This window comes from Papio anubis, chromosome 12, assembly GCF_008728515.1.
Source record: "Papio anubis isolate 15944 chromosome 12, Panubis1.0, whole genome shotgun sequence".
NCBI classification, from domain to species: Eukaryota; Metazoa; Chordata; class Mammalia; order Primates; family Cercopithecidae; genus Papio; species Papio anubis.
In genome coordinates, this window is record NC_044987.1 from 82245421 (window position 1) to 82273087 (window position 27667).

The 27667-nt window shown below is 37.0% G+C and overlaps 1 long non-coding RNA gene across 1 annotated transcript; it reads left to right on the forward strand.

The window, feature by feature from the left end:
* The first annotated feature begins 15 nt into the window (after nucleotides 1-15).
* On the forward strand, nucleotides 16-27020 carry LOC103877604. The gene is made up of 4 exons (XR_637368.4): nucleotides 16-133; nucleotides 659-794; nucleotides 15661-15737; nucleotides 26552-27020. It is a non-coding gene; the product is annotated as an uncharacterized LOC103877604 (long non-coding RNA).
* The last annotated feature ends 647 nt before the right edge of the window (nucleotides 27021-27667 follow it).

Below are 27667 nucleotides of genomic sequence, written 5' to 3' on the forward strand. Positions count from 1 at the left end.
TCTCCATGTTCTGTTACTTCAGACTGTCTATCTATTGTTAGGGTTCTCAATTCCACTACCTCATTCTTGTTCCTTCACAGCTTCTAGTTGGGTTGACCCAACTGTCTGCCTTCTTCCCATCCATCTATACCAGGTGAAGCGAGGAGAAGCTTGAAGATGGTTGGAATACATATTTGTGACCCTTAATTTATTTATTTATTGTTTATTTATTCTTTTTTTTTTTTTTTTTTTTCTGAGTCTCTCTCTGTCGCCCAGGCTGGAGTGCAGTGCCAGGATCTTAGCTCACTGCTACCTCCGCCTCCAGGGTTCAAGCAATTCTCCCATTTCAACCTCCCAAGTAGCTGGGACTACAGGCGCACGCCACAACGCCTGGCTAATTTTTTTTTTTTTTTTTTTTTTTTGTCTTTTTAGTAGAGACGGGGTTTTACCATATTGATCAGGCTGTTCTCAAACTCCTGACCTCAGGTCATCTGCCCGTCTCAGCCTCCCAAAGTGCTGAAATTACAGGCGTGAGCTACCACGCCCGGCCGTGACCCCCAATTTAAACTGGGTCCTTGATGCTGCTTAACACTTTTATGTTGCACCAGGTCTTTTTGTGCTCTGCGTTATTCCCTTCAAATAGTCTTCTATTAAAATCTCTGAATCTACCATCACTCAGGCACTTCCAGCGGAAGTGGGACAATCCGTGCTTCACACTCTGATGCTGGTGAACATATATAGAGCTTACTATGCACAGCACTGTTATATGAATTTATGTGTGTTAACTGATCAATTCTTTAGACCACTCAAGGAGGGTAAGTGCATGATTATAATCACTGGGAAACAAGGCACTAGCATGTTAAATTGCTTTCTCAAGGTTATGCTCTTAAGAGGGTGAACTGGAATGTAAATCCAGGGTTGTCCCTTAGACTGTGTGCTCCTAATTGTGTGCTATGCTACCATTGCTTTTGAAGCCCTCACTGGGGTTACATCAATACTACCTAAAAGCCTATAATCTTGTCAATATCCACATTATCCTTTTCCATGTAACCCTGTCGAAATGGGGGAAAAAAAAATGGCATCCCTTCTCTTGTCTCAAATAAATCCGTCCATTTGCATTTCCATGCCGTTTCCCTCCTAGGAGCCTCCTCGGATCTAGCTCTGCAGATTGTTCCTCTCCTTGTTAACTTCTCTATATTGCCTCTTTCCTTTAAACATTTCATTACTATATGTTCAAATCTCCCCTTCTCCAAACTAATAAAGGAAACTCCTTAGAACAACAACCAATTGTATCTATTGCCCATCCCCTCTATATAAAGTAAATATTCATGAGAGTGGTCTGTACCTCTGCCTCTTCTTTATGTTCAGTGTAATGTTTGGCTCACTGTTTCAACTCCCACTGTTCCTCTGGTTTCAACTCCTTGTTTCAACTCCCACTGTTCCACTGGGGCTTGTCTCAAAATGGTTAATCAAATGATCTTTCTCCTGAATTCAATGGACACTTTCTGCCATATGACTTTTGTATCATGTTAGAAACTGCTGAAAAGTCTCTCTGATGAGCTAGGCTTAGAAAAATTAAACAGTTTTGCCCAACTGTAATGTTCAAAACCATTACCCATGCTCTTCTTGAAATGCTCCCCTCTGGGAGCAATAAGTTGTAGAAAAATTATATAAACTTCCCCATTGTCACAAACCAGGAATTGACTTGACACACTATTTAAAATGTTTTGAATGCTACTATTACTTATTTTGTCAGGTCCTATGCATACAAAATGAATAAATTATTGCCCTCAAAGGCAGTCAGATAGATTAGCAAAAACAAAAAGGTAGAACAATGTACAGTGGGCTTCAATAATTACACATGTTGTATTGTACGGACATTTGGGAGCCCCTAATGCTCTCTGAAGATGGGCCCAAATAGCCTTCTCAGTGGAGTAGAGTAGCCAGAGTTTGCCAGGTAGCTAAAGAAAGAGCATTTCTGACAGAGGTGCAGCATGTCCAAATGGCAGTGGGTACAGATAAGTAACATGGGTTTGATGAATATGTAACTATTGTCATCAAGTTTTACTCATGATGTCTCACTGCTTTTCCTCCTAACATATTTTGTATGGAAAAAAATCAAAAGGGTTAGCAGGAATCAGGAACTGTAAGACTGAATGAAAGAATATTCCAGAGTCACATGTCTGAGACTTATTAGGAAGTTGGTAGTGGAACCCATAAGAGCCCAAATCCTATTGTAACTACTTGAAAACTCTTGTGACCCTGGCCAATTGATTATCATGCATGATCCTCAATTACTTTCTCTATATCTATAAAATGAGAGTGGTAATATCCAACAATATAGAGTTGTTATAATCATTATAAATAATATAAATAAGGAATTGGATCCAGTACTTGTTAGGTAGTGGTTATTGATCATGGTAGTTATGATTATATTTTACTATGGATTACATTGTAAGATCATCCAAATGAAAAGAACCTTAGATATCTTTCAGCCCAGTCTCCCACTGAATTGCCACTAAATGACGATATTGTCAAGGGAGTTGCCACTAAATGAAGACACTGCCTTCCCTTGGCAATATCTTCATTTAGTGGCAATTCAGCTTGTTTTGATTAAATCAATGATCAAAAATTCAATCCAGCTCATTCAATTTTTTGACACCTCTAATTACTGAAACCTTCTCACCTACATTGATTTGAAATATGTTACTCTATTATCCTAGTTATATTCTCAAAGTCCTCACCCAATAAATTCATTTTTTTCTACGTGATAACAGGGCTGGGGAAGAGGCTGGGATGGTCAGAGTTCGGAAGTTTGGAGGAGCAGCCCGGTAAACTAGGAACCAGACCTCTGAGGAGGGGAACACTGCCAGTCTGAGCGAGTATCACAAGAAGTTGGACGGAGGGTAGTGGCGGAGGGAGGTGGGGGGAGGTGGGGGGAGGTCCTTCAGAGCTGGGGATTGGAGAGTTTTTAGAAGGGGGCAGTATCTGGCAGGTGTTGGTATGATTAAGGAAGAATGATAAAACCAATTCTGGGAATGTGGAAAGATCTTGGAAACTGGAAAGAACTGCTGCTAGAAATATTTGCTGCTGCAAAGTCTAGTGTTCTTGCTAGGATGACACTGCGAGCCAAATAAATAAATAAACAAACAAACAAACAAACAATATCCTACCCCTCCACCTGCCTTCCAGTCTCCTTCCAGTGTCACTTATTGGATACACCTTCCAAGACTCCAGCTGGTTAAATTTTCAGCTCTTTATTTCTAAAGAGAAATAAAATATGAACAGTTCCAACCCTGCCTTCACAAAGTAGATTATGAAAGAGTGGATTTACATTTGAAAGACAACAGCTTAATAAGTGGCATCAACCATCAGGTCCTAAACCACAAGCATTCCTTCAATGATACCTCTGTGATATAGTTTGAATATTTGTCCTCTCCAAATCTAGTGTTGAAATGTGACCCTCATTTTGAGCCATGGCAGTGAATTCTTCAGGAATGGTTTGGTGCCTTCCTTGTGGTAATGAATGAGGTCTCATTCTATTAGTTACCACAAGATCTGATTGTTAAAAAGAGCCTGGCATATCCTCCTCCTCTTCTTCCTCTCTTGCCATGTGACACACCTACTCCTGCCCCCCATTTATTTATTTATTTATTTATCTATTGAGACAGAGCTCGCTCTGTTGCGCAGGCTGGAATGCAGTGGCCCAATCTTGGCTCACTGCAACCGCTGCCTCCTGGGGTCAAGTGATTCTCCTGTCTCAGCCTTCTGAGTAGCTGGGACACAGGCGCCCACCACCATACCCAGCTAATTATTTATATTTTTAGTAGAGATGGGGTTTCACCATGTTGGCCAGGATGGTCTCAATCTCTTGACTTCATGATCCGCCCACCTCGGCCTCCCAAAGTGCTGGGATTACAGAAGTGAGCCACCGCGCCTGGCCCCCCTTTTTTTAATGCCATGATTGTAAGCTGAGGCCCTTGCCAGAAGCAGATACTGGCACAATGCTTCTTGAATATCCTGTAGATATTCAGAACTGTAACCTAAATAAGCCTTTTTTCTTTATATATTACTCAGCCTCAGGTATTCCTCTATATCTTTATAAAATGGACTGAGACATTCTTAGAATGGTTTCTATTTTCCCCACCATTGGTTGATAACCTTTATTATACTGTAGTCAGCCAGTGTCCCGCACAGGACAGAAATCTCAAAATTTTGATCAGGCCAAGTGTGATCATTAACTTTATGAGTCAGCTTCGCTGGGCCACAGAGTGCCCAGATACTTGGTCAAACATTATTTGGAGTGTGACTGTGAGGATGTTTTAAAATGTGGTTGATATTTGAATCGGTAGGTTAAAGCAGATTGTCCTCCATATTATGGGGGAGTTTTATCCAATCAGCTGAAGTCCCACATAGAAAGAAAGGACAGCCATCTTCCAATTAAGAGAGAATTATCCTACTTGATGACTTCTGAACTGAGACACCAGCTCTTTCTGATTGTAAAGCAGCCTGCCTGCTTTCAGATTCAAACTGGAGCATAGGCTCTTTTGGACTTACCTCTGTCTCTGATTAGAGACATAAACAAATCTCTTAGGTAATAAATCCCTTTATATATAAAACAGGATACATATGTATCTTTTAGTAGAATATATCCTATTGGTTCTATTTCTGTAGACAACTCTGACTAATACACAAAGTAAAAACTGTAAGGGGAAAGAGTATTAATTCCCTGATTCCATACAGTATATTTGCATAAACATTACATTTTCAAAAAATGAGTACAGTTAAACTGTAAAATGAATTGTGAAAAGTTGTGACTATTAAATGTAAGCATAGGCAGTATTCTTGTCTGTACATGTTTGATATAGAATTATGATTCAAAGTAAACTCCAGAAAAAACACCATCTCAAAATGCCTATAATTTTATGTAAAAATAAACAGGTAAACAAGCCACGTATTTCCCTACCTTAATTAGGTATCGAATTTAAAAAAGTTTGGGAAATTCTAGGTCAAACAAAGTTAAACAAGTATTTTTATGTAGAACTTTTCAGAACTTATAGTATGTTAAAGTGGTTATGAATTTTCAGAAGGGTATATATTGTACAATGTTTCCTCAATTTACTTGCCTGTGGGACTCCCTGGCAGTGTGCCTTATATAATCTCTAACTTATATGTGGAGGATTCTATATTAAAGATAGCAGTTATGATAGTGACCGGAGGCAGCCAAACGCCTAGGCAGATAGTGGTGGGTACCTGGTGAAGCCTCACCTCCAAGCCAAAGACAGTTTAAAGCCCAAAAGCCAAGCTACACGTTAAGTTCTTGGACCAGGTTGAGAACTTGTCTTTAAGTTTGGAGTGTTTTCCTCTGATTGATCCCTACCCTTCACCTATTTTACATATACCTACCCTTTCCTAATTGGTTTTCTTCACTGTCATGCTCACCTTTGAGTGGTGTCTTTGCTTTAACCCTTTTGCATACTCACAAACCAATCAGCAGGCACTCCCCATCCTGTGCCTATAAAGACTCCAGACTCAGTCAAGAGAAGGAGACAGCCTGACTTTAGGGAAGAGATGGCCTGACTTTGGGGAAAAGAGATGGCATGACTTAGGGGAAGAGACAACCTGACTTTGGGGAAGATGACCTACCCTTCCTATTCCCTCTCCAGCTCCCCTTACTCCTGAGAGCTGTTTTCATCTGTCAATCAAATTCTCTGCCTTCACCATCCTTCAACCATCCATGTGACCTCATTCTTCTTGGATATTGGGCAAGAGCCTGGGGCCCACTGAGTGTGGGAAACAAGAAAGGGCTGTCACACTGGCCCTTTGCCCTCACTAGTGGAAGGCAACCACCCCATGCAACAAGGCAAGGGGCCAACTGAGTTGCTAACACACAACCATCTGCGGACAGCAGGAGCGCTGAACCACCCTCTCTGGAACTTCAGGGTCACAGGCACCCTCACCTGGGCACCACTGCATTCTCCTCATGGCAACATTCTTGGTCTGGCCATGGGCCTCACACAGAGGTTGCTCCTGTGTTGTTGCTTTGAGCCAGTCAGATCCCACTCACTTGCTCATGAGCTCCCTTCTGCAAGGGGTTGAGCATGGCAGGCCGAGTAGACAGGGTGCCCCTTCTGTGAGTCTAGCAAAGAGACAGAGAAAAATCCTGCATCAGTTATGTCTGAAAATTAAATGTAATTTTATATGACTTTAAATGTTATCTTTTTATGTCATTAACTACACCAAGAATTTGGAATATTAATATTTAAATCAGATTTTCTCACATCTGATTATTTTTCTCATTTTCTGTCTAAGAAATGTATGCTAATTTTTATTTTATATCTGATGTGCTATTTCATAATTCAAGTAAGATTAACTTATTAAGATGTTGCTGTACTTCAGCTGCCGTTTTTATTATTTTTCTCTGGGTGCTTGATGCATATATACTGATGAAATTAGTTAAAGTACCATTGCACTAATAAATGCTATATCTATGTCCCATAAAACAAGAATTTTCCGAACCTCCACACAATTTTTGTTAGTTTAAATATTAATATTAAGTATTTTTTTTATTTTTTGTAGATAAAATAATTTGAAGTGTATGTCTCTTCATTTTTCCTTTCTTTCACTCCCAGTGTTTTGAAACTTGGTCATTTGGCAACCAAATTTATAGAAACATCAAATATTCTATCTACATTTTAAGAAAAAATGTTTGTCATGTTTGTTTGATGCTTCTGTAATTAGATTGTACATTTGTAAATTTATGCAAACACCGTGTAAGTTCTTAAAAAGTAATTTGTAAGGTTTTTCACATAAATGAAACAACTTGAGCAGAAATACAAATGGAATATCAACACTGATCTATCTTGTACCATTCACTGATTTTCTGTTTTATTAGTTTGTTTTCTGGGTTTCCAGTGGGCCGTGGAATCCATTTGGGAATATTAATAGACTTTCACTTATTTAGTTTGATTTCAATATAACTGTTTATCATACAATCTGAAGCTATTTTTCAAGGTAAATGAGAGAATTGTGAGTAATTCAGATCTGTAGTATTATCCTGTGACTTTCTTATTGAAAACAAAGTTTGAGGGAGGTAAACTGTGTTTATGGTCCTATGATTCTCTAAACACTGGAATTTTTTCTTATAATTAAAGTCTCTTACCTTTCCATACAAAATGTTATTTGTCCTCTTAGTAAATCGGATGTTGAGAGATTCATGACTCTTTCTTTTTGGCCATCCTTTCATTCTGTAATATCTACTGAGCATCCTATGATTCCAAGCTCTGTATTTTGTGTTAGAGTTTTAGTACTCAACAAGGCAGATATGATGGCTTATGATTGCTATATAAATGGATCTCATGTAAAATAATACCAGTATGGGGCTGGCTTCATGGTATATGGCCTGTGCAGTCACACGAGGCTTTGTACAAAGAAGAGTTAATATGGTTTTCCTGCAGCCTTTTGATAAAATTCTTAATTTTTGAACAAGTGGTTCTGCATTTTTATTTGGTGCTAGAACCTGCAAATTATGTAGGTGGTCTTAAATCTACACCACAAAGTTTGCGAGAAATCTATCATCTGTCTGTCTATCTATCTGCCTTCTATCTTCTATCTGCATATCTATCTATCTTCTATCTACCTATCTATTTCTATCATCTCTTTATCATCTGGCTCATTGTAACATTTAATATTCTTTTTTCCTATATTTATCATGTAAGGAATATATGGCGGATTTTTCCTTTTCCATGCCTATACAGTTAACTTGTGAAGTCTTGGTTATAGGATTTTTAATTTGTCTATATTAAGTTACATCTTTTTAGATTTAACTTATCACTCTGTTGTCGAGAGTCATTTTTATTCATCTCTGCAACATAATGCCTCCATATCGTGTCATGTTGTCATCCAGATTTGTGATACAAACCTTGCATAGAACAGCACTGAGAAGCATGCTCTGTAGCACAGCACAGAAAGCTTCCTTTCATGTTGATCATTGTTGATTTGCCAATACCTTTTGACAGAATTGTTTACTTAGTTCCCATTCACCCAAGTTTGCAATTAACTAGTTCTTTCTATATCCATTTCGTCTGGATGTGTATCATAAAATTCTTTTTCAAATGTATTGCTAAAATATAGAAACGTCCATGTTGAAGATTTTTCAGTAATTTCTCCCTAACTCTGGAAACAATTTAGGTGAAATTCTACAGACTTAGTGTTGAACAAAGAAATCAGTGAAGGAGGCCAGGTGCGGTGGCTCATGCCTGTAATCCCAGCACTTTGAGAGGCTAAGGCGGGCAGATCACTTGAGGTTAGGAGTTCAAGACCAGGCTGGTCAACATGGTGAAACCCTGTTTTTCAAAAAAAAAAAAAAATACAAAAATTAACCAGGCGTGGTGACACACACCTTAAGTCCCAGCTACTTGGGAGGTTGAGGCAGGAGAATTACTTGAACCCAGGAGGTGGAGGTTGCAGTGAGCGGATCACGCCACTGTACTCTAGCCTGGGTGAGAGTGAGACTCTGTCTCAAAAAAAAAAAAAAAAAAAAAGAGAGAAATCAATGAAAACCAATGAAGGAGTCACACCAGGGTGGAGGGGCAGCATTTTTGTTGGACTTCCCTAAATTTATGTTATGGGTTAGTGTATTCGTTTCCTATTGCCACTGTAACAAGTCACCACACTTAGTTACTAAAAACAACAGAAATGTATTATCTCACAGTTATGGAGGTTGAAAGTCTGAGACTAATATACCAGCATGGCTTTGCTACCTACTAGGGTAGAAACAATTTTTTGACTCGTCCAGTTTCTGGTGACTGCCTTAGCTTGAGGCCATGTCACTCCAGTTTCTGTTTCTATCTTCACATGTCCCCTTCCTCTGTGTGTATCTAATCTCCCCCTTTGCTTCCTTCTTATAGAGACAGTTGTGATAGCATTTAGGGCCCACCCAGATAATCCAGGATAGTCTCCTCATCTCAAAACTCTTAATCACATCTGCAAATACCCATTTTCCAAATTAGGTAACTTTCATAGGTTCCAGGGATTAGAGATAGGATGTGTACACGCTTTTGGGAGTCATTATCAGCAGGTCAGATTTAGTATTGCATTTTAGTTTTGAATTATATGCAGAAAGCACGTCACATTTTCCATCTTTAGGGCTATGATTTGTCTTAACCTGTTCTGGGATAGGGGCTAATTTCACCTGCTTCCCTTTTACCCCATAAAGACCTGCTTATTCTTCCTACTGCCTGGAGCTATAGCTTCTCACAGCTTTGGCACAAAGTTAGCGCCATGCTTAATGTGTCACTAGGTCATTGGGCCATTGCAAGGAAAGCAATTAACCAGGAGCTGCAGTTTGAATGTTAAAAATAACAATTGTTGTCCAGGCTGATCTCAAATCTCTGGATCACTTGAGTCCAGGAGTTCGAGATCAGCCTGGGTAACAAAGTAAGACCCTCCCATCTCAACAAAAAATTAGCCAGGCATGGTGGTGCAGGCATGTATTCCGCTACTTGGGAGACGGAACTGGAAGATCACTGGACCCCCAGGAGGGTTGAGGTTGCAGTGAGCTGTGATCATGCCACTGAACTCCAGCCTGGGTAACAGAGAGACCCTCTGTCAAAAAAAAAAAAAAAAAAAAGTAACAAATGGCCCCCTTTGCTATTGTTACATATGGGAATTTTTCTTCGACAATTTTTTATGCACTTTAATCACATATCCTTTTTGGTTTGACTGTCGTATGTCACCATTTCTGATCTCTGATTTCCTTTTGGACTAGTGGATAAGTAGAGGCTGGGGATAGGCACAAGCTGGCAGAGGTGAGCTGCTGGCTGATGATGGTGCCTCATAAATTATGGGTCTTGGTAGATGAACAGAAACTAAGGTCAAAAGTCATCAGTCGGCTGCCAGAAAGGATAAGGCAGAGCAAGTATGTTCAGTAGAGACAGTAAGAGGCCTGGACTAGAGGGATTCCACAAGGTTCAGGAAATTAGAAGTGGGCATTGCCCTTTTCTTAAATTAACTTTATATTAATGCATCGGTTATGAATGTATCAGAGGAGGGATAAGAGGAAAATCAGAATTAACAAGAAATGGTTTTATAGGCCAGGAGGGACCATTTAAGGGCCATCTTTTCATTTGCCTGTAGTCATAAGAGACTGATGGGTGAAATCTAGCAGTTGAAGAAGATAAGGTTAAATGGTTAGAAATGGAGCTAAGAGTTGAGATTAGAAAAGGGAAATAAATCAGCTGAGAGATCCCAAACCCTTGGTGATTGCTATTTTTCTCACTGCTTCTCTCCTTTCCTTCCTCTACCCATCTCTCCAACTTCGTAAGTTTAAGGAACTATTATGCCCACTCATTTAGATTTTCTCCTGTTATTTTGAACTTGATCTACATTTTATTTCGCTAAGTTATTTCACAGAAGAGAGTTGCTTCATCTCAGGTCCCTTATGAAGTCTCTATTTCAGGGCTTTTCCTCAATTATTTTATTTTGGAAAATAAAGTTTTTTTTTGTTTTTTTGTTTTTTTTTGGAAAACACATTAGTTGGAAATGGAAGTAATGAATGCTAGTTTTTAATATTTATTAATGTTACCTAGCTGAATCAATAAAAACACAAGTCAAGAAAAAGTTACTAATTATCTCTTGGGGTAAAACTTCACCTTTTAGAGTTCTGAAAGTAATTATAAGCAAGTCTTTTAGAGATCACTTTCAAAGCTAATAGAATAAATAAATGGCTACACTTTGGAGATCCTAAATATACACTTAAAGGACAGATAAAAATGAACAACTATTCTAATGTAATATGAAAGAGTGTCGAGGCGTTGGATAAATTCCCTGTAACATGAAACGGCATAAAACTAGAACTTAAAAAGTGCTGTGTTTGAAGACACTGAGATGGGAGTGAAATAATAAGGCTTTGAAAATCACTATATGATGCAAAAACTTGTTGTAGTGATGATGATGATGATTATTTGAGACAGAGTTTCACTCTGTGGCCCAGGCTGGAGTGTGTGGCACCATCTCGGCTCACTGCAACCTCTGCCTCCTGGGTTCAAGGGATGCTTGTAATTGGGATTATAGGTGTGTGCCACCAGGCCTGGCTAATTTTTGTATTTTTAGTAGAGATGGGGTTTTGCCATTTTGACCAGACTGGTTTTGAACTCCTGGCCTCAAGTGATCTGCCTGCCTCAACCTCCCAAAGTGCTGGGATTACAGGTGTGAGCCACTTTGACCAGCCTCCAGTGACAATTATGACAGTAATGTTGAACACACATAAGAAGAAGTTGAATACAACTGTTTAAAGAAATGTGGGCATGAAAATAAGTAATATTTCTAAACTTATGTAGGACATTTGTAAATATTATTTATAAAACATGGGTTTAATAGAGATGTGTAATAAATTAATAAATTATTACAAGTAGAAACAGCTATTTTAGCTACATCTCTACAAGTTTAAAGAGTCAAATTGACAACAAACTTTTGTGATATTTGCACCCCAAATAGTTTATTTTTCTCATAGTTGGAATGTTTTAACTTTCTATCAATCTTGTATCAAAGTAAATAAAAATTTTTGGGAAAGACTGAAAACACAACTTCTTTCTAGAAAGGACCCAAGTGTACCATCAGCTCATCAAACACATACAAGAATCCAAAGATTAATATAAAACATTTTCTCATGCTGTCCAGTCTCTGCCCTGACTCACCTTCTCCTGCATGCAATCAGTCTAGAGAAACATGTCTAGAGAAACCTGCTCTTCCTGGTTTCTCATTTGTGTTCTGATTTATGGAAGTCAAGGTTACAGAATCCTTTGGTCCTGCTTCATAGCGAAAGGAAGATACTCACACATAAAAGTATAAAAGTATCAACACAAAAGTACCTTTTTTTTTTTTCTTTTTTTGCTAATGGTGATTAACTTTCATAGCAAAATAAATGACTCCCTCCCCATGAAGGGTGATCTTCAGAGCAATAGAAAAATTTCTTCTTGCCTAATTTCGATCCGAAGAAATCTTTCAAAAGCGATGATAATGTCATATTTGCTCCTGGAAATGATATAAATCTAAAGAGGAAATACTGGTTGATTATTTAGCTGGAGTGACAATTAACTGCCTACTGAAAAAAATAATCCTGAATTTCAGGACCTAATACTAATTTTTGGACAACCATCAGAGCAAAGGTGAAATGAATGACTAATAGTCACACTTTACAATTGTTGAGTACTTAACTTTTAATCTAGATAAGGCGTGGCTAAAAGGATCAATATTGGATGTATCTTTATTAGATAGTATGCCTTTTTAGGAATTGTATATTGAAAGTACCTTGATGTTAGGATCAGTAATACTCAAGACTTAGAGTCTGTATGGCAAGTCATAGCTTCCTGTTACTCTCCGTTTTCCTCTAGGTTTATACTATATGTGTGTGAGCTTACAGGAGAATAAAGGGACTCATTTGAAGCCTCTTGTTATTTTGCAGTCTTCAGCTTATTTAACTATTTAGCTTGCACTTATTAGAAAAACACAATGCAATATATTTTTAGAACAAAAATTAATTTTCAGCTAAGTTTTAGTAATGAAGAGAGAGCTCCTCTTGCAGTACTTATAATTCTTAAAATCTCAAATCAAGGGAAAGCTAGGATGATAACAGGGTGAGTGTACTAAAACTGTCATTGCATTATAATAGCAAATAATTGTATTCAAGTTCACAGACATAACAAATGTCTTCCTCTATACATTCTCTAGTTTTGATTGTCATACAATTTTCTACAGTAAGTTACTATTTTGAGAACAAAAGTGAAAATAGATGATACAGAATGGAAGATTGGAAATTTATCCAAAGAACATACAGAATTATTTATTAAGCAAAAAAAGTAACCTTATTAAGATATGCTCATTTTTACTGAAGACATTTTTAAAGACATTTGATTTTATTGTATCCTAGGTATTTAATTAAATAGTCTTTTAAAACTGCATTATGTATTTAATATCACAGAAATAAATACAAATTGCTCTTCTGATACTTACACAATCACAGGAACACCAACAGTTGGATTAGCATCCTAGATAAGATATTTTTTCAGATAGCAAGAACTGAAAAATTTGTGTGAGAAATTATTTCCTCTTATATTGACAGAATTACTTTTTTTACAAAGAGAAAAAATGTAAATGCACTATTATTTCATACAAAGGATTTTCTTTCAAGCACCTACTATATGACAAATATAGATGTTAGTAATCATTATACTGATACTTTAACTTAACTTACTTTGTCGTAACAGTGAGTTACAGTTCTGTATGAAATTATAAAACCCTTGGAAAACTCTCCCTTCCTGTCTTTATGTATTAGAACTGACACATGGAAACAGATTACTCTGGCAAACACATTTACCTTTATTGAACATATACATATTTAAGGAACACTTTCCGGGTGCATGGATTCATTTGTTGAACAATATGGCAGGTTAAATGTCATGATCTTTGATATTTCTATAGCACATTTATAAACCATATTAAATATGAGAAAAGGTAAAGTGTACATGATTACCTTAACTTTCATAATTCAATAAAGTAATGAAAGAGAACTTAGGAGAATAAGATCATTCCATTCTAAATATATTAAGTCAATAAATATTTTTGGAGTACTGTATTAGTCAATAAGTACTATAAGTATTAGTACTGTATTCATCAGTAAGTATTTTTGGAGTACTGTATTAGCACTCTTTTAGTTGCAAGAGCAGAAACACTTATGAAAGCAGCACACTGGAAAGAATATTATTTTGTTTTGATAATAGGTTAAAAACAAAAGGAAATTTTGTTCAAATAATAACTATTTGTCTTAGTATTAACTTCATTCCCTCTGTATGCTGACCTTATTCTGTCCTACTACTAATAGGTCTCTCTGCAGATGAGGGAGGCTTCTCACATCCACCTTCATTCTGCTAGGCTGCCATCCTTCTTCACAACTTAACCTAAAAGAGAGTCCTCCTTGCCAGCTGCAATGGAGGATCCTGACTGGCATTTATTAGTAGCTAAAATGCTATTCAAAATGCATTTAAAAGCTCATATTAAGTTCTAGTATTCAATAGTACTGTAAGTAAATTACACTTAACAATTATTTATTGTATAATTCAAAATACTTAGAAGAATTGTGATGTTGCCAACACAAAGAAAAGATAAATGTTTGAGGTGATAGATATCCCAGTTACCCTAACTTGATAATTACACATTGTGTAACTATATCAAAATATCACAGGTACCTCCAAATTATGCACAGCTATAATATACCAATGAAAACACAAAAAGGAAATCCTTTAAAAAGTTTAGATCAAATAAGATTAGTATTAGTAAATTCATGAAGCATCTGTTTTTAATTTGATGGAACTTTTAGCATCCTAATGTTTATGTAGAATCTAATCAAGATCTTGGAATAATTAACAAGTTATTGTTCCTTCTTTTGTACCTTTCTGCCCAAATGTCAATATTCAAATTTGATTTGAATATTGAATATCATGATTGGTTTTAGAGATAGCTAGGCAGAAAAAAAAAAACCCAGGCAACAAATAGAAAGTGTGGCATGCAGCCTGTGGAAAACTAATAAAGGAAATAGAGTGATCTTGGCTAAGAGTAGTTGTTTACTTCTGACAAAGACCTACTATTAACAGAGATTAGCAAATGTTTTCACAGGCTTGAAAAATCATATTTAATTACAATCCACATTTTCTCAACCCCCCTTAATTAGCAATGAAAACAGGTAGAGTAGAAAAAGCAAAATCTCAGTGTAAAAATACCTTAATTCAAATTTTACTGTATTTTATTTTGGTATAAGATACTTTAGATGCAGCTAAACTAAATAAATCTCAATTTTCTAGTGGGTAAATGGGGGACGAATACTATCTACTTCTTAAAATTATACAATTTAAGGAATAATCTATTTCAGTGTGCTCAAATATTAATTTTCCTCAAACTATTTTGGGATAGTTTCTTTTGTGGCTAAAGTTTGCATTGGGACAGCAAAAGACGAAATAGAAAATGAATTGCTAAAGGGATATATAACTTTTTTCATAAGAATAAATATAGTTCATAATAATCTTTAGAATAATCTGGCTATTTTTCAAATATTATATTTTATTTTTCCAGATAAATTAGAAGTCATATTTCTGCAGTATAGCAGCTATCTAATTTCCCATCTCTAGGGTATGTGTTTGTTTTTAGAAAAACATTCCAGCAGGTGGCGCCAACATCATAATATTTAACCATGAAACTATGCCAGGAGTCGGTAGGGAAACGAAAGTTATTGTTTTAGCCAGAAGGTGGAGCTAGGTGACCAATGTTTAAAATCAGTGTCTGCATTTGAAATAGATAACTTCAATTTTACTGAATCACAGGATTTATAATCTGAGTATTGTGAAGAGCATTGTCTGAATCCTCTACCTTCCATACCTTTAAATTTCAACTTTAAGTGTATTGTTTTTACAATTAAAGAATTCTGGCCCAGCTCATGAAAGCAAGAAATACTTTTATACTCTAATTTTTATTATTCATAGTCTTTGCAAAAAAGAGAGCATATTTAAATATTGTTATTGTACTGTTTCTGTATATGTTTGAAGATTATACATTTTTAAAAAGTATGTACTTATCAGACACCACTTAATCCTCTGCTCTTTTCTTTCTATTTCTCCACTGTGATTTTCTTAGGAAGATGAAACACTGAATTAGGAAATCTGGGAAACTGCAGACACATTTTCTAACATGTTCAAATCAGGAAAAAAAAGGTTTGAAATATTTCTTCTATAATACTTCATGAGTTTTTCTAAAATACTGTTTAATTTTAATTTATTTGTTTATTCTGTTGCCAATGTTTAAGTCTTTAATCACTTTAAACAATAGGAAGTAAAAATAAAACAGCTTCATAACTTTGTTTAAGCTTTAATATTAGCAGAAACTTTATTTTCTAAAAATTGTTGTCAGATCATTGAATTCTAAATACTTGCCTATTAAATATCTGTGAAATGAATCCATTTCTCACATACCACATTACTTCCTTCTATCTCCTACCTTCAGCTAGTGGGGCAATCCAATAGCCTACTAGGAATTGACTTACCTTCCTCTTGCCCCCTCTAATCCGTTTTCTTTCAAGAGATCAACAGTAATGTTTTATAAATACAAATTTGATCATTTCATTTCTATTTTTATAAAAGCTTTCAATAACTTTTTACTTCTTTAAGCTGTCAAACCTCAATGTGCCCAAAAGGCACCTCTCCAGGTCTGTCTCTTATCATTCTTTCCAATCGTTTTCTATAGCATTTTCTTTCTATACAAAATTTATCACACTGTCCTCCCTCCATCTAAATCTGGCCTTACGCCTAGTGTAAGTTCATGAGGACAGAAGCATGTTCATCACCTTTCTCACTACTGGATTTGCAGTGAATGAGCATACCATATCATATCATGACAGAATGAATGAACAAATAAAAAAGCAGAGGCCTCTGGAAAATAAAATTAAATTGAAGGATTCAGAATATTTTTCAATGGCAAGCTATTCACCCTTAAGAGAAGATTCAGGATGCAGATGATAACTTTGGTATGTGCAAGGCTGCTCTAAGAGCGAAAGCTTGCAGGAAGAATTAAACCCAAGATAAACAAACAAACAAACAAAACTAAAACTAAAAACAAACCAAAAAACCCGAGTATCTAAAAATAGAACAAATGTCTGTGATTGGTAGAGTTGCCTGTAACTAGAGATATTCAAACATAAGTTACTGTTTCATTTGTATAAACTAGTAGTCTGGTAGAACAATTAGATGAACTTCAAACTCCCTTTGAGCTTTGAGATCCTATGGAGGTATGCTTTGTTAAAAAGATTATCTCTGTATTTGCCGTGCTGAATGCATTATAAGGCCAATGACGAGTGCATGGAGGTTCCGCCTTAGAGTTCTTGGAATTAAGTTTTATTGAGTTTAGGACTTTAAAGGATATGTGATTTCCTAACACCATCTATAACTAATTTCAGCTTTAGCTCGCATTGCCAGCCTCTTCTTGGGAAACACTTGAAATAAAATATAGATAGATTCTTTTTTTCAGATGAGTTATTTTCTCTGTTAACTGAAATTATCTACTTTATTTTTTTTCTGGTATAACTTTTACTGAATCACTGATAACATTGATATATTTTTGATAATACATTTGTATTTTAGAACAATGAAACATGTTTAATTTGCTTTTGATGGTAGACTAAAATCTCTATTTCAAATATGTAAATATTCTCAAATGTATCCATACACCAAAGTGACTAATAACCTCTTTGTTTCATGAATCTATTTTTGGTCTACTGCAGGAGAAAGGGTGAAGAAGTTTACACTCAATATACTAATAGCTCCTGACTTTTACACCTCAACCCAGATTTTATAACTATAATAAAAATATTAATTCATTCTCAGGCTTCATACTATATAAACTACGTAGTTCTTTCTTTTTGAGACATGTCCTCACTGTTGCACAGGCTGAAGTGTAGTGATATAATTGTGTGACTCACTGCCCCCTCCAACTCCTGGGCTCAAGCAATCCTGCCTTGGCCTACCAAATTGCTAGGATTACAGGTATGAACCACTGCACTTGGCCAGTTCTTAACATTGTTTGCTAGGTGGCCAATGAAACCTGCACTTGAAGAGTTTTTTCAAATCAAGTTAATTCACTTGTAAACAAAGCTATAGATTGCCTCACTGTTTTTAAGAGGCCAAATCAGGAAACGATCGCTAAGTTGATCAACAGAATACATGTTAAATAGCTACATACATAAAGTGGTCCACAGTGCAGCCGTTAAAAAAAAAGATAGATTCTACTGTATATTGACATGGAAATATTTTCATGATACATTGCTGAGAGGAAGTATTGAGTAGTAAACAGTATGTACAGTGTGTTTCCATTTTAAAAAGAAAGTAAGGTAATGCAAATGCATCAAAAAAATGTCAGAAAGTCTTTATCCAAGCTGGTGTCACCAGTTATCTCTGAGCAATGGAATTCCTTGCTTGATGGCTACAGGGATGAAGATTGGAAACTCCCTCCTGATACATTTGACAGAGTCAAATATGGGTCAATTCCCATATGCATTTCCTTTAAAAAAAAAAAACTAAAAAAGACACAAAATAATACAATCTAATGTCAACTTTATTCTATAGGAATAAAGAAGAGGAAATTAATCATAGTCAAGCAAACAGGTAGATGATTTTAAAGTCCAATGGACACTGTCAAAATTCAGAGTTCTTGTGGGCAAAAAATGATAATGAAAGCATGTATAAAGATTAGATGATATAAATGTACAATTTTAAATCATTCTTACTCTTGTTCTTACCGTGCCAAAGAGAAATTCTGGACTTCTGCAAAACCTCTTTTTACCCCTGATTTTCCATGAGTTTAGAAGATTCCTCATATCTCCACTTCACTATCTTTTTGTCTTGCCATATTGGACCCAACAGTTTTCCTGTGGAAACTACTGTTGCTTTTTTGAGCGTAGTGCACATGGTGGGGACAGCCGGAACTCTCTGCTACTGCACTATGTGCTGTGGTTTCTCCCAGTTAAGTCTGAGTAGACAGGAGGGAGACACAGACAGGAGGAGACACAGATGTATGTGATACATACATTATGACCAGCTTAATTTAAATAAGGAATTTGGGTTGGAGGAGAATAAAATGACTTTTTAAGTATGTTTTATTACACTATATATATATATGTACAATCACAATATAATAAAATATAGGCAAATCAGTAATGTTGCATGCAGAAAACAGAAATTGCTGCAAGTAGAAAGGAATTTAATATGAGATATTAGTTGCTTACAGCTTAGCAACTATTATTGCTTATTGTTGGAAGGGCTGAAAGAACAGGTTCTGTTCCAGACTTTCGGGACTGATTTCCAAAAGAATACCGAGCTGATCCACAGAGGAGCTACTACTATCCCTGAGGCAGCTGCTAGTACTGCTGCCACAGCTGCCTCTCACAGTGACTGATTTTAGGAAGCCAGAGTAGTATGTCATTCTGCAGTTTCCTACCCAGAAAAATGGTTCACAGACCTGGAATGCAGCTACAGGAAAGTCTCACATTTCTAAAATGCCAGCAGCAAGAGCCAAAAGTTGCAGGAACATGCTATCATCTTTTCTTCATTCTACCTTGCAGACTTTCTCGATTTTCTCAATTTCTCTCAAGTACTGGAAGTAGATAATTTGCATCCAGAATGTTAGCTGCAAGAATACTAGGGGCAATTTAGATTGTAGCTTTCCAAACTCTCCAAATCAAAGAGTGGAAAAGAGATTGAGAGTCAGAGTATATCTCACAAACAGAGAAGCTCCAGGTAGAAAAAAATAATCACTTGTAACATGACCATCCATATAAAATAGCTGTTAACATGGTCACACATCTACTATATTTTTCTTTCCATGTCTGTCTACCTATCTTCCATCTATCTATCTATCTATCTATCTATCTACCTACCTACCTACCTAATCCATTCAATTTGAAATAATTGTTTTTCTAGTTTGTTTAGTAGCCCTTTCTACCATTCTTTGGGTAAAAACAGGATCCCTTTTACATTTGGAAACTACCTCAATCCATATCTATGTTTTCCTGACCAACAAACCTTATCCCTTTCAACCCCATTACCCTCAAATCCTAATAATACATTATATGAGCCCAGAATTTCCTTTTTTTTTTGGCCCTAATCATGTTTGACTATAGTTTCTGACAGTGTCATCTGACAAATCCCAATGTATATATGTATATACTAAAGGTGACTTATAGACTAGGAAATGCTTTGCAGTCTGCTTTTTTCATGGATAAATATATCAATTCTTTTTTCAGGTAATAAGTTAAATATCTGTCATAATTATTAATGGCTACAAAACATTACAATGTTTGGATTCACCATAACTTGTTCAATTCATAATTTGTTTCTAACTTTTTAACTTGCATCACATTGAAGTTTAAATGGGTGTGTAAATTAGGACTACTTTTGGTTGCAAGTGACAGAGGCCAAACTTGAAATGCTTAAACAAAAAAGGGTTTTGGAAAGATACTAGGGTTTCTCACAAAATATGAAGAAAAAATACAGAATTTAGACCCCCATCAAGAACTACCAGGATTAGAACATGAAACTTGACGTCATATGAATTTTCTGTATTGTCCACATGGAGAAGCTGGAGTGACCAACTCGTCCTGATCTGCCTGGGACTATCCAACTTTTAAGACTGAAAGTCCCAGATCCTGGCAACTCCCCTTATCCCAAGAAAACTGGAACTTTGGTCATCCCAGCTCTGGAGTCTTATTTTGTCAGGCAGTAGAAAGAAACATGCACTGCATTCCAGCATTACTCTTCAGAAAAGTTTTGTAAATATTTTTATTTGGCTAGGAAATTATTTATGAAGGGATGTATTTGTTCCGCTGCAAATAGCAATGTTGAGTACAAATTCTTTTTTGATATATATGTAGCTCCTCTTTATCATTGACCATAGAAACAATAAATACTAAACAAAGGAGTAATAAATTTAATATTTCCTAGCCTGACATTAGAGCTAACAGTATAAAGGAAGCTATAATCATTTTTTTATTTATACATTGTCTCTTCTCTCTAAATATGACACTTTATTACATGTATTTCTTTATATAGCCATTCTGTTTTCCCTGCTCCACTCATTAAACTGTAAGACATTTCAGAACAGGGACTAAATATTTTTGTCTTCGTAATTCAGGCTTAGCAAATTGCGTGGCATGGGTTACGTAGTAATAAATATTTAAGCGAATAAATTACTATTTTTTATGATAATTGGACTAAAAAAACTAGACTATTCTACGGAATGATGAGAATTGCTTTATGATTGTTGCCAATGTGAAGATTCAGCATAAAAAAAATTAGGTGCTGTTTAAATTCTCTTACTTTTTCTGCTACTTAGAACAACATTTCTCAACTGTTAGGTGCCGTGTTATAAAGAGAACTTTTTATCAGTCTTTTCGTCAGTCCTTTGTGTGCTCTTCATAGTACAAGATGGAATTCATGTCTTTTTTTCTGTTTATTTATTTATTTATTTATTTATTTTTGATAGGGTTTTTGGGGAACGTGACTGTTTTTCCTGAACATTATTTCTACCTCTGTCATTGTCTATCTTTAGAAATCAATTGCTACTAATAGTGATGTGGTCATTCTTTACATAGGGATTTATCAAATGTACTTATTTGAGATGAAATAAGCCTAGTGACTCAGGTTAAAGATTATTTTCTGGAAGAAGTAATGCCAAGAAACTAAAAGTTCCCAAAGAAGTTTCTATCCTGTGGGGATTATTTCAGTCCAACCTATTCCATTTGCAGAGGCAATTGCAGAATGTGTTATTTAGGCATGGCTATTGATTGAAGACTTTCTGCACTGTGAAAAATTTGGTTTTAAATGTCTATCCTAAAACCTTCTATTTGAGCAGATATGCCAGCAAGTCAGCAGCATTTTCTGTGGTGCAGTCAGAATAGTTTTCAGCTGAATCTCTCTTTTTCCTTCTTTAGCATTTATCATCATGGGCTACATCTCCATAAGGCATCTCAGGGTTACACAACCCATAGAAAAAAACGGTTTACATCTGCCTTTGGCTCATTTTTCTCCACATGCATGATTTACCCCATAAAGTGCTGTGCTGTGCTCTGGGATCCTTCAGAAGAAAGCACTGATGTGACTCATCTCCATCATGTGGATGTCCTAGCTCTGCTGCTGCTGCCACCACTCCCGCCTTATTGCAGCACAAATATGATGAAGGGAAACAGGAACAGAGTTGTTGATGGTAGTGTCTAAGATGATTTCTCATGGGACAGCTACCAAATGGGTCCTTCTGCAAACAGGAGGTTCCAATTTTAGGCTGCATACTAGTATTAAATAGGTAGTATTAATAACAATAAATACACCGTTTTGAATAAAATTTAGATTGTTTCCAAGCTTCTGACTTTGGAGGCTTGGTTATTTTTTGAGAAAAAGGTAGACAGAACAAGGATAGCACATACACTGCCATGTTTTTCTTTATTCCTGCTCAGTACAGATTGGTGGGCATTTCTGGTTGTACATCCAAAACCATCTCTTCTTTTTGGACAGCAGAATTCCAAACTGTTCGGGAGATACGGTACACAACCCCAGGATATTCACTAGTGATCGTTCTGAGAGTGAGGGGAAATTAGATATATGGAGAGTCTGATAGGAGTATCTGGAAAAGGTTTCCCTTCCTTGTCAGAGAGCCGTGTAAGAAGAAACCCATTTTGCCCAGACCCTTTCTTTATGCCTTGTGTGGCAGCCATCTTGCAGCCAGACTGGGATTCATTGCCAGCAATCTGAGGATAGCTGAGAGAAAAGATGAGAGAAGTCTGGATCTTTGATAAAAATGCTTAATGGCTGCACAAACACCAGCAGTTCTTACCTCTAGACTTCTGATTAGGTGAGATAGTAATTGCTAGTGTTGCTTAAACTGGTTTTAGTTAGAGGATTTCGTTCTTCCAGTGGCAGGCCTTCTCACTGATAGATGTGGTGTTTGGTACCATCTTTGGTTTTTGGAGAAGGCTGAGATTTCATTTCAGTAGACTTGTGTTGGAGTGTAGCAAGATAGAACTGGATCAGGAGGGTGTGGGTATTCTGAAGCATTCAGATGGGGAAAAGGTCTGCAGGTGAGTGCAGGATAATTTCCAGGAAGCTCAGAGATTCAAAGCCAAAAGAAAGCTTACAATCCAAGTATACCTAAGGCTGAGTCTGAAAGGTAAAACGCAAAGATCAGAAGTCCCCAGATGGGAGAGCAGAGCAAGTGTATGAGGCAAGTGTGATAATTAAGTGTATTTTCATGAAAAGGATAGGGTGCCCAAGGCTGGTAGCACTGGATGCTTTCCTACCCCTGAATGAATGTTTGATCTTGACTTGAAAGCACAACTTCAGAGAGATAAATAAGTCCTTTTCTTAATTTTTCCCTAACATTTCAGCATCTTTTAAATTCTTCTTTCCGTGAGCTCTGCACTGCAGAAGGCCTCTTGTGTTAACAAGTGGATTTGGGCTGGGTGTGGTGGCTCATGCCTGTAATCCCAATACTTTGAGAGGCCGAGGCAGGTGGATCACAAGGTCAGGAGTTCAAGACTAGCCTGGCAAACATAGTGAAACCCTGCCTCTACCAAAAATCCAAAATTAGCTGGGCATGGTGGCGCACACCTGTAATCCCAGTTACTCAGGAGGCTGAAGCAGGAGAATCGCTTGAACCCAGGAGGTGGAGGTTGTGGTGAGCTGAGATTGTACCACTGCATTCCAGCCTAAGCAACAGAGCGAGACTCTGTCTCAAAAAAAAAAAAAAAAGCCAATATGTAGGTATGTGAATGAAAAGTTCTACTATGTGATTTTCTAAGAGTAGCTCCTATTCTGAAATCACCAGCCGAATCAACATTCTGTTTAGAAAATGGAAAAATATGTTTAGGAAATGTTTATATGTTGTGCCGCAAGTAGTCAAGTTAAGAAGCTTTCCCTGAGACCCTTTTATGAGCTTGGTACTGGTCCAGTTACCATTGTTCAGAAATGACAGTGCATATTGTACAGGAACCTTATAAAATTTACACAGAAAATCACAAAGGTACACTTTCTTTTTCTATCAAGCTAGCTTTTCTCTCTAGAAGCAATTTTTATTTATCAGATTTGGCACCTGTTTCTCTAATATATCATTATCTCTCTCTCTATCTATCTATCTATCTATCTATCTATCTATCTATCTAGTTTATCTTATAATGAGTAGATATCAAAAAGGGGCTGTCTAGCCTTTCTAAAGACAAAGACAAGAAAATTGACTTAGAAAAAAAATTAAAAATATCTATCCAAGTCGTTTGCTAAAGCCTCCTGGAAGATCTGATTTTATGCATTAGCTACTGTATCAGGCAGGGTTTTTAAGTACATGCAACAGTAATCACTTTACCTAATTTGAGCAGAAAATTTATTGAAAGATTGAGTAGCTCTTAGAATCTCTGAGAAGGCTATAAGTGTTAGAAACTAGGTAGCCCATAATAATACCCCAAATCACACTGAAGGACTGGTCTATTCTAGACACCACTGTACTCGTTTGGTCATAGTCACCATAGTATACTCTGCAGATATCATCAGCACTGGTCCATAACACTGCTTTTGAAATTGTGGTGTAGCTTATCTCTTGTGTAGCCTTACTATAAATGATACTCTTTACAGAACAGACTCATTCCTTCTCAATTTTTTGCTTTACTAACGTATAACTCAAAATCTAACTCAAAATCTCAAATGGATGTATGCAATTGGAGGAGAATGGATAATGTCCCTGAGCCTCAATTGCAAGAAAGGCCAGAAAAGTGGGAATCTGGAATTTTCCTTTCTTTAGTAGGAAATAAGGTATCTCATTATATGGAGATTTCTCAAACTGGTGACTTAGGGAAACATTTGGCATTCTCTGCAGACATATCTTTTTTTTAAATTGCTATGCTTTGGCAGGCGATGGAGGGTCATGGGGTTTGCTACTGACATCTAGTGGGTAGAGGCCAAGGATGCTGCTAAACATCCTATAATATACATGACAGTTTATGACAACAAAGGATTATCTGGTCTGAAATGTCAGTAGTGCCTCTGCTGGGAAACTCTGCTCTTAAAAGGACAAATAGAGCCTCAGATACATGTGGCCAATCACAGGTATTGAAACAGTGGCCAATTTTTTTTCTTCTTTATTTGGTTTGTCTTTTCAGTTTCCATCCTTTGCTGTGATTCTCTTTCTCTATCTTTTGTGAGAAAAGACATACAAAAAGAAGATGTAATAGATCCGCTTTTGCATTTCTATAAAGGAATATGTGAGGCTGGGTAATTTATAAAGAAAAGAGGTTTATTATGGATCACGGTTCTGCAGGCCGTACATGCATAGCAGCAGCAGTTGCTCAGCTTCTGGTGAGGCTTCAGGAAGCTTCCAGTCATGGTGGAAGGCAAACGGGGGCAGGTGTATCACATCGTGAGAGAGAGGGAGCAAGATAGAGTGGTAGGGGAGGTCCTAGACTGTTTTTAACAACCACATTTTATGTAAATTCAAGTGAGAACTCACTCATTACCACCAGGAGGAACCAAAGCCATTCATGAGGAATCTGCCCCCATCACCCAAACACCTTCCTTCAGGCCCAACCTCTAACATTGGGAACCACATTTCAAGATGAGATTTGGAGGAAACATGTATCTAAACCATATCAACTATCAGCAAGGAAATTTGTTCACCAAAGTCAATAGTTTGCTTAAGATAACAAAAATAATAAATAACAGAATCATTACTAAAAACCCACAACCTACCTCAAGGCTCATAATGTTTCCACTCTGCCATATTGTTCTTCTGTAGCTCTCTGGGACCACAGGAAATATGTTTACAAAATTGTTGTTAGGATCTTTTTAGAAAGTCTAGATGTGGCACACAAGAAATGAGGAATGAGTCCACAATTACATTTTCATCGATCATCCTGAAACCAGCTGAATACATAGTGTAGTCAACCTGCATGTTACCCCTCCAGATGAATTAGGAATCTCTTAACCCCCTTCCAGGAGAACCGAAGCCAGTCTCTTACATGGAACCAAGAGTAAAATATGTTGAATTAACTGAATAGCACTTTACTGTCTCTTCAGTCTTGGTATGTAAAAGAGGAGGATGCTAAGACTGCAGTAGCATTCCTTAATGGTGCTGTAGGGCTACTATTTCCTCTATTCTCCTTTCACTCACTATTATGCTGTATCCACTATCTACTGGGTCCCAAGGCAGCACTATTTTCTGCTTGACACATCACTGGGGGTAGAGAGGTAAAGAATGTTCTTTCTCCTGCCTGAAAGATTCTCTACAACTTGGAGAAAACTCCTGTATGTCAACAGTTGCAAGGTCAAGAACAGGGAATTCATTTATAATGACACATTTTAGACCTGCCCACAGCAGCAAGCCTAGGATCCTTTTGAAATGTGTCAGTGTCATGGTGTCAATCAGCCTTGGGCTTTGACACTAGCTATGACGTATACATAGTATAGGGTATTGTTCTGTAGCAACCAAGTTTGAGAGGCAGAAGCAATTTTAAAATCTCCCAGCCTCCAGGGGGCATATCTGAGCACTGCCTTCAGAGACAAGGAAAGAGAAAACATACATTTTAGACAAGAGTAAGCCCTTCATATATGGGGAAGGCTGCAGTAGATTAGAAACACTGGATCCTTTGATAAGCTGCGAATGTATGAATGCAAAGGTTGTGTTTCAGGAAATGTATTGCAGACTATTATTTATATCCTAAATTATATAGCGGGTTATTTCAGTTCTCATATGTTGATGCATTTAATTATCTAAAAATCTAATGAGAAGATACTACACTACTTCCATCTCTATTATCCAGAAGACAAAGGTAAGAACTGGAGATGTTAAATAATTATTACAAACTAAGTAGTAGATTTATACTCAGAACCATGTAAACTCAAGTCCTGGGCTCTTAAACATAACATTTTATGTTACTAATCAGTCCATGTTTTTCTTATTCTGGTTGAGAGTATCATCAAGTTGCTCATTGTCTTTCTACCCTTAGTCATTCCATGTGTGCATTTCAGAAGGCATTCATAGCACTGGCTTCACAATTTCTCCCTTGGACAACCACAAGAGGCATCCTTAAAACTGTGAGAGAAAACCTAATACAACTGATACAAATAAAGAAAACCCAGCTCCTCACCCCTTGACCTTCCTCACTGTCACCAAAATCAATTTTTTGTTGTTTCTGGGTTTTTCTTTTTTAAATAAAAATAATGCATTGTTTCTTATTATCCTGTGGATTCAATGGGCTCAGCTGGACCCTTTTGCTGGATACCATGAAGGCCAGTTCATGCATAGGGCTGCACTCAGCTGACTGTTCCATCCAAGATGTCCCCTCATGTTCCAGGGTCTTAGTATTTTAAAGTGGTAATCATGACCTTTTAATGAATCTTGAAATCAATTTAATGGACCAATTGTATTAGTCTGTTCTCAGACTGCTAATAAAGACATACCCAAGACTGGGTAATTTATAAAGGAAAGAGGTTTAATTGACTCACAATTCCACATGGCTGGGGAGGCCTCACAATCATGGTAGAAGGAGAATGAGGAGCAAAGTCACATCTTATATGGCAGCAGACAGGAGAGCTTGTGCAGGGAACTCCCATGTATATAACCATCAGATTTGTGAGACTTATTCACTACCATGAGAACAGCATGGAGGAAACTGCCCCCATGATTCAATTATCTCCACCTGGCCCTGCTCTTGACATGTGGGATTATTACAGTTCAAGGTGAGATTTGGGTGGGGACAGAGCCAAACGATTTCAATCATGAACTGCCTTAACTACAATTTAAAAAGGATTGACGAAAACATAGATGTGAGAGTATGTCACATCCAGTAATGGTAGTATGATGTGAAAGTTTTTCCATTTCAGCGCTATATAATGTGGATGCATGTAAATGTAAAATAGCCACTGGTAAACTACTGTGAGACCCACTGTAGAATACCACAATTCACCATAATCTTGCCAGAGCTGAGGAGGGCAAGGATAGAAGAATTGTCATCTTAGAAAAATAGGGTACAGAGGCCGGACACAGTGGCTCACACCTGTAATTCCAGCACTTTGGGAGGCCGAGTCAGGCGGATCACAAGGTCAGAAGATCGAGACCATCC